The sequence below is a fragment of the Acomys minous genome, assembly GCF_964271855.1.
Source record: "Acomys minous genome assembly, chromosome: 2".
Lineage (NCBI taxonomy): Eukaryota > Metazoa > Chordata > Mammalia > Rodentia > Muridae > Acomys > Acomys minous.
The window spans coordinates 113,498,076-113,506,631 of NC_140484.1; positions in this window are offsets into that span (position 1 = coordinate 113,498,076).

An 8,556-nucleotide genomic window follows, 5' to 3' on the forward strand; every position below is an offset into this window, starting at 1 on the left:
CGCTAGGATCTTGAGATGCGTTTATATGCTTCTGCACTGATCGTCATGCTGCAGCCTTAATGAACTCATTTATGATGCCACATATTTTCATATTGATTCTTGTTTAAAACGTCCTGTAAACTGCTTCATCTCGTTTGGGTAAATCATGCCTCAACTTTACACCGCGCTCCTATTTCATACAAAGAATCCTTCCACCCAAGGAAGGAAGAGATCTAGTTCAAAGGCACACATGACTAAATGGAGAGCTAAAAGCTCTCTTTAAAGCAGGGCCTAACAAGCTTGTCTAGAGGAGACAGTGAAAGGACAAAGTCTGGGAAGAAGACGACATCCAAGCAAAGGAGACCAGAGAAGTCACCACCATGGGAAAAGGAATGAAACCACAACAGAGCAATTTACATAAAGAATGAGCAGGATTGGGTAAGGCTTGGAGTGAAAGGAGTCGAGCTATGCTGTTACCCAAAGCCCTGCCTCACTTATTCCTTCCCAGCATCCATTTCCTTGCCAACAAATAAGGTCTGTACCATTTAATCTAAAAAGAAAATCAAGAGGAATCCATGAGATAATGCATGCCTAAGTAGCATCAATTTCAAATCGTTATTATTTTAATGTCTTTAGAATATTATGCAACAATTTGCCACCTGCAGAAGAGCTATGGGACGCTTACGACTGTGGCATGCAGAGGTCTGAGATGCACAGATTCGAAACAACAGTGGGCAGCCGCCAGGATAACGCAAAGAATAAGGGGGCCTTGTTGACAGAGAAGCCTGGGCTTCTTACCTTTAAGATGCCCGAGGATGAAGAAAGTGGAAACAAACAAACAGAAACAGGACTTTTCCTTATGGGGACAGGTTAGCTCTTCTTTTTTTGATCAGGAAACTAAGAGCAGGCTTGGGAGAAAAATATAGAAGGGTAGAAAGAGAGAAAAGGATATCTGGGAGAAAATCAGATAATAAACAAGCAACAGTTAGACACAGGTAAGGAAAATAGACACTGGTCTTTGAGAAGAAACCCCAAGTAAAAAAGGAAGTATGAAGTGCCAGGGCAATCCTGATATGGATTTTTTAAAAAAAAAACAATTTACCTAACCACTCAGAGCACATTATTAAGATATTTCATATCTGCTAGAGCACCACAAAACATATATGCACCTGTCAAAAAAGGGAACTTGAAGAAGGAAGATATGGAGAAGGAAATGACTAGGGAGCCTGGTGTATGTACGTGCTGTCTAATTAGATAGGAGGAATCTTTGGAAACCCTACCTTGCCCAGCACCACCTGGGCTCATTGGCTACCTACATGCTTCTCTTCAGTCTTCTCACCCTAGCAAGCCTCAGTAGGCTCCATCACTGAGGCTTTCTAGGTGTGACATATACACTCCTTGACTTTTCCTTCTCCCTACTACCCTGAAAAAAAAAACACCTTTGCATCAGGACCTTATTTCAGCTTTACTACTCCTATCCTGCTGTCACACTGACATCAGTTGTAGCCTTAGCAAAGCAATAATAAAAAAAATTATATGGACATCTGAGAGCCCACCTGGAACTGGTATTTAATTATTACGTACCCTTGCTTGCTACTTCAAATGTTTTGTGCTCCATCTTCCCATTCCCTCCTCTGCCACAACATTGCCACCCATGCTAAGCACCACTTTATTCCCTGTGTGTTTGCGTCTGCTTTCTAAAATATGCATTGTGGATACGTTAATTTGCTTCACTATAGTAACCATTTTCCTATCTGTATGTATTTCAAAACATCATGTTGTCTATTTAAAATATACACAACAAAGTTTATTTAGGAGACAAGCATTCCAAGGGCGGTGAAGACGGTGCAAATCAGTGAAGTGCTTGTCGTACAAGCAAGGGAACCTGGGCCTCAGGAGCCAAGGAAAAAGCCAAGACTGGGAAAGTGAATCTCTGACCCCCGAACTGGAGTACCAGAGACAGGAAGATTGCTGAAATTTACTGGTCAGCCAGTCTACCTTAATGTGTAAGCCCCAATTCAGTGAGGGTCCTACTCTCAAAGTAAGTACATAAATAAGTAAATAAGCTGGGAATGGCTAGGGAACTGGCTGATATATATATATATATATATATATATATATATATATATATATATATATATATATATCACAAAACCAAGCACACCCACTTGCCCACACATATGTATATACCACACACACAAAAATAAAAATAAAATCTTTAAAGCATAGATTGCAAACTCAAATAGCAGACAGCTTAAATGTAAGAAGAAAAGCATGTGGAGTTTGGGGGCACACCATGGCACTTACTCAGCCTACATAGTGGGAACAGCGTTTACTTAGCCCCAACTCATGACTGCCACCGGAAAATTCTGGGAAGCCTACACACACACACACATTGGAGGATTTTCAAATTTTCTTAAAATCCATGTATTTATATTTTTTTACTGTGAATTTCCCAAGGTATTAGGTGTAAGCACCTAACCTGAAGCATCTTAAATACTGTTTAACCTGAACAAATGTTCAGGAAATAACTCAGATTTCCACTATCAGTTTATACTTCACTTCTCCGACTCAGATCGTTCTTCAAGATCCAGATTTTAGGAAAATTCTGTTCCTTGGTACTTCTCTGATAGATGACAGCCCTAAGCCATCCTTCCCTGTGAAGCAGAATTGGCCCCCAGGCCAGATCAGGTCCATGGACAAAATGCAGCCTGTGGTCTGTTTTTTATAAATAAAGTTTTATTAGAACACAGACATGCTCATCTACTCTATTCTGGCTGCTTTGTCATTACAGTAGTAGAGTTGAGCAGCTGTCCCAAAGACAGATGGTCTGCAAAATCTAAAGTACTTCCCACCTACCACTTTATGGAAAATTTTGCTGACATCTGTTCTACGGCACAAGTTTAGAAGAGACTGGCGAGACGCACAATGTTCTTCCTCCAGTAGGCCTCCTGGCGTTGTGAGGTAGCTGTGGCCCTGATTAATAAGGATGCCTGCTGCTTTCCTCTCGTTTTCTGGAGTGCTTCAACATGAGAGGAAAGGGGTCTGGGAAGCTGCTCCAGATAGCAAAAACAACAGGGGTTTGGAAATGGGAGATTTTATTGGCAATTTCATGACCTTGAGAAAGCCATAACCCCTCAAATTCCCACACAGAAGTTTATATCTCCAGAAACAAATTCCCAGCTTTGGGGTTACTTTCAGGATTAAAATACTTCGGTATAGGAAAGTGCTCAAATGCAGTTCTCAGTATGTGCTAGATATGTGATTAATGTCAGTCACATTTAAAAGCCTTTTGCCATCCATCATCCACTTTGTCACAGCTGTGGGGTGTGTCATACACTCCATAAGATGTTGCAAAAGATAGGTTTCTCCTCTGGATCAGCTCAGCGAGTGGAATTATGCAAGTAAGATAATCACAGAAGCTAGATAAATCCAGCAGAGAGTTAATTAAGGCCACACCAGGCCATCGCATCTGTCAAGAACTCTACTCTCAGCCCTAGGAGGCTATTGTGGCCTCATCTTCTCTGTGGCTGAGTCATTGTCCTTAGATGGAAAGATCTGCAGTGTATCTAAACCATATATATCAGTATATCCTGACCAAGCTTTGTGATCATTTGTCTAGCAGGAAGGAACTCTTTGAACAAGAGAGCGCTCTGGAAAATGAGGTAACTGGCCAAGCGTGAGCCCACTAAGATCGTCGATTCACTTTGTCCTTTGTGGATTTCCTCCTAGTGTTTGGCAGCCCTGGTGTTAGTTCCTTATGGCTGATTTCACTCAAGAACTCAAGAGCTATCGCATCTTAATTACAAGCCAAAAATTGTGGACGCAGCCTCTCAGCGGGCCTCACGCTCAGATCAGAACCCACCCACTCAGTGTTTGCTTGCATTGGTGCAGAGCTATGGGGTCTCTGAATAGCACAGAGACACTGAGCTACCTAACACTGGCCTCGGCTATATAAGTCTTCCATCAGCAAAGCTCCGAATGCCAGGTCCCTGCACCAGCGTGGGCTTATCTCCCCTTCACCTGTAGGACAGTGAGTGAATAGTCTCCCCGTCTCTCTTTCCCTCTCTCAATACTTTCGACATCATTTTTAAAATTGCTCCTTGCCTAGGAAACTTTGTGACTTCTTCACTCACAGCTCGTCACCCAATCCCCCACCGAGCCAGCTTGGGTGCATTTGTTCTCCCAGTTCTCAGTGCCTGGCTTCCCTGCTCTCCACTCCTTGCTAGTGCCATCAACCAAAACAGATTCAACTAACCCCTACTTCATCTCAAACGAAATCTCTCTCATAAAGTTTGAGTTCTCTGAGTGAAAATTATCTCTGCTGTCCTAATAAGAGCTTTTCCTCGGGGATCTGCTCTCTCATATTTGGTCCTTTTCTCTGTTTGACTGGGTGTAAATCACGGCCTCCATTGTGTTATCAAGAGCAGTGATAGATGGCCAGCACTGTGGCAAAAAGCATGAGTTTTAGAATCCGAAAGACCGGCACTTGATACTGACTTCGATCACTTACTTGCTCTGGAGATTTAAAGTGTACACTCATCGGAACCGATTTCTTTACTAGCAAAATGAGAGTATTAATATCTAATTCATTGAGTAGTTATTTTGTTAAAAGTCTCCCCAGGAGTTAAAATTCTATTTAATTACTGCCATTTGCCGCTGCTTCCTCTCAGATGCCTCCCACTTATTTTGAGTCTACTAGGTTTTATTTTGTTGTCGTCTTTCGTCCAGGTACTGAGATGACTTTGACACTGTCTGGGAGGAAAATAAATTAGAAGGACCTGCTTTTTCTAATATTCATCAGGCAGGCCATATGCTATTATGGACCATGTGTCATTTTCACACTGGGACATCAGAGGGAGAATGAATACTATCTAGAACTTCATGCCTGTTTTGGGAGGCTATCTATATGTCAGGAGAGATCAACACAAAGGCTGATATGATCAAAACAATGGATGAAGCATTGGAGCCTCTGTTGGTGCTGTCTGGCCACTGAGATTTTCCTGGTCCTTACACCTTAGCTCATTTTCCCCACTAAAGAGGTGATCAACATTCATAGTTTCTTTTCCTGGCCTACTCCAGGGCTGCATCTATTTTCTAGATCAATGGTGCATGGACTAGCAGCATCAGAACCACCTGGGAACTTGTTTAAAATGCAAACACTAGTGTTAGTTCCAGACCTAATGACTCAGACATTTCTAGGCCTCCTGGTGGAGCCAGTAATATTGATTTCAGAAAGGCCTCAAGACGATTCCAGTGGGTGCTGGAATCTGAAAAGACAGTTCGCAATAGATGGCCAGCCCTCTAAGCAGTATGATTATCCCAAGCGATAAGTGCCCAGCTTTTGTTTCCTTAATTCCTTTCTCTAGAAGCTCTCAAAAGAGGTCTCAGAGACCCTGACATTTCTGCTCAAAGATCTTATCTCACCATGAGAATAAAACGTGCTCTGGGACAATGTCATTAAGAATATTTTTCAAATATGTCTATTTGGCAGTGTGTAGTCGGAGTGAGTGGGAAAAGAACAAGAGCACTTTCATGCTATCAGGAAGGCTGTGTACACTCAGAGTGTGTGCATTCATATTGGCGTTATGAAATTTATTTTTCTACCTACAAGGAACATTCCAGCAAGTTCTCAGACATGTCAAAGCAGAAACACAGGAGGATGACACCACCGCACCTTTCTTAAATAAGAATTGCCAAACATGTGACATCCCACCATCTGTGAACATGATAATGTGTCTGGAGGCCTCATTATCCCTGCCCACCTCACCCCCAACCCCCCTGTCCCATCCACAGGAAGGGATCAGATTAGCCAGCTCTGAGAACAAATCTGGAATCCATTTATAGTCATACAGGAGTAAGTCTGAGCAGTGACCCCTGCAGGCTAGTAGCATTACCCCCAGCCTAACCTGCTGCAGCAGCTCCTGCCTAAAGAGAATTTATATCAGGGCTGGTGTGTGTCGTGATCACTTCCCACACCATACAACACAGCGAGGATGGCATTGAGCAAGGTTTCACTGATCCTGCCTCCTGCATGTCAGGTGTGTGTGTGTGTGTGTGTGTGTGTGTGTGTGTGTGTGTGTGTGTGTATGAGTGCATCAGTTTGACTTGCCTTAAAGAGAGCAGGGACTGAAGAGGTGCAAATGAGCCTGTAGTGAAACAGATTTCTTCCTACCTCTTGGCAGCACACACGGAAGGAAGGAGGGATCATAGCAACTCCAAGCGGAGCAAGCAGTCTGTTCTGTCCAGGTCCTGTTTGCTAAGAACAGGCAAATGAAACACAAAATAGTCTTTGCCTGTATATAAGGGCAGGGGAGGGCTTCTCACTGAATGGGTGGTGATGTAGAAGCCCAGGGAAGAGACCATATATTCAGGAAAGATGAGAACTGCTCAGTAAAGATGGCGCTATTGGTGATCTTGGTGGGGATGGAGATGGGGATGCTGTCTGCACTAAGTCTGATACTGTGTGCTGTCACTGCACCATAAATATTAGCTCATTTCATCTGTACAAGAGACCCCAAGAGGAGGAGCTACTACATTTATTTCTACTTCACAAGAAAACTAAGGTACATGGAAGTTTAAGTGGTTTAACCAAAATTTACGCTGGAACTGAAATTTGAACTTATACAGTGCGTGGCTACATAAAAATACTCGCTGAATATGTGAATGCAGTAGCGAATAAATGAATGTATTCATGACTAAATCAACCGCAGCTGGTGAACAGAACCAGTTGCAATCATGGCACTTGATGTGTGCTGTTGTTATAAACTCTTCCTTGTGTTTGCATCCACAGTAATTCTCACCTTGTAAAACCCAAAGCCAGTGTTAGGTGTCAAAGAACGCATGGGACAATCCGCCCAGTTAAGTGACTGCTTGAGATGATCATTCAGTTTGGTGAGGGAATATATGGGTTTCTGGCAGAACAATGTTTCCCAAGTGAGCACGGAAAGCTTACAGTGTGAATGAGGAAGCTGAGCAGAGAAGAGCCGTGCTCACCAATGTGAGTGAGCGTCATCACCTGATCCCTTGATAGCCCAAGTACAAGAAAAATGCCAAAGAACGGCACACTCACATTCTCCTAAAAAACTGAGGATGTTCTAGTCTTCAGGCCCCAGGACCTACACCAGCATCTCTGCCTGTATTTCTGAAATTAATATTGCTGGATCTACCAGGAAGCCTAAAATGTCTAAGTAAGTGGCCCAGGAGTATTTGCATTTTTAACAAGTTCCCAGGTAATTCTGGCACTGCTAACACACACATACACACACACACACACACACACACAGAGAGAGAGAGAGAGAGAGAGAGAGAGAGACAGAGACAGAGACAGAGACAGAGACAGAGACAGAGACAGAGACAGAGAGACAGAGAGAGAGGGAGACAGACAGAGGCAGAGACAGACAGAGAGGGAGACAGAGAGAAACAGAGAGACTGTGCTGCTTTGGTGCCAGATTGGATCCATCTAGTTCTTTGTTATTGGAAACCCTAGCCTTAATTCATCATAGGCAGTAGCATGGCTTTTGCTGTTGTTGTTGTTGTTGTTGTTGTTGTTGTTGTTGTTGTTGTTGTTGTTGTTCTTGCTGGTGTTCTTTTTTGTTTGTTTGTTTTGAGGTTTTTAGTTTGTATTGTTTTGTTGCCAGTTATGAAATTAAAGCATCAGCAAATGTGGCCAAATATTTCCTGTGGAGTAAAATCAGCTCCAGGTAATAACAAAGGAAGCTATTTGAATTTTTATATCTCTAAGTTAAAACCTTGAGGACCTCTTTCTTTCTGATATAGTCTGACATGACACACAAGGGGAAAGTTAGGGACTCTGAGGATTTTATAGCCTGTTTGCTTGTTTGGAGGGCACCATCTTTAAGATATAACAAACTTAGCAGGAGTGCTTACTGCCAAAGGATGGCATCTGGAGGAAGGGACCAAGGAGTTGGCCAAACAGTGAGCTTGAATGTAGGGCAGTGAGCAAACAGCAGACCCTCAGATGTCAGGATCCAAGGAACTTGGATGGGATTTGAAAGGCTTTTTGAGACAGGCGCCCTAGGCAAGGATTCAGTTGTGGAACACAATTTAGGAGCACTGTGACTGGGGAAATTGGCTTCAGGATCTTCAGCAACAGCTGTCAACATGACAAACCATGAACTCCTGTTCCTCAGTCAAAATACAGAGCTAGGTCCCTAGGGGTAAATAAATGGCCCCAGTTGGGAAAACAATTGGACTTTCTCCAATATATCTCCCACCCACAAAACATCACTTCTCCCTCAACAACTTACTCTTGAACTTGGAACACTGACTTTCCCAGAAATGAAGGCTGTTTTATTTTTGTGGTGCTTACATGCACCCATGTAGCACACACATCATTCAACGACTGAGCTGTCCCGCCCTGGAAACAAGGATTTGTTTCATAACACAGTCTGGGGCCTGTCCAACAACTTTCCACTGAGACCCATGATCCAATTTCTAGTGCTTACTTCAGTAACAGGTCCACAGCACAAGGCTCAGGTTACGAGAGGAATCACCAAGGCTGTGCCTGCACCATTGCCAAGCTTGGGGATGAGAACCAGGGGGAAGGGAAATAGT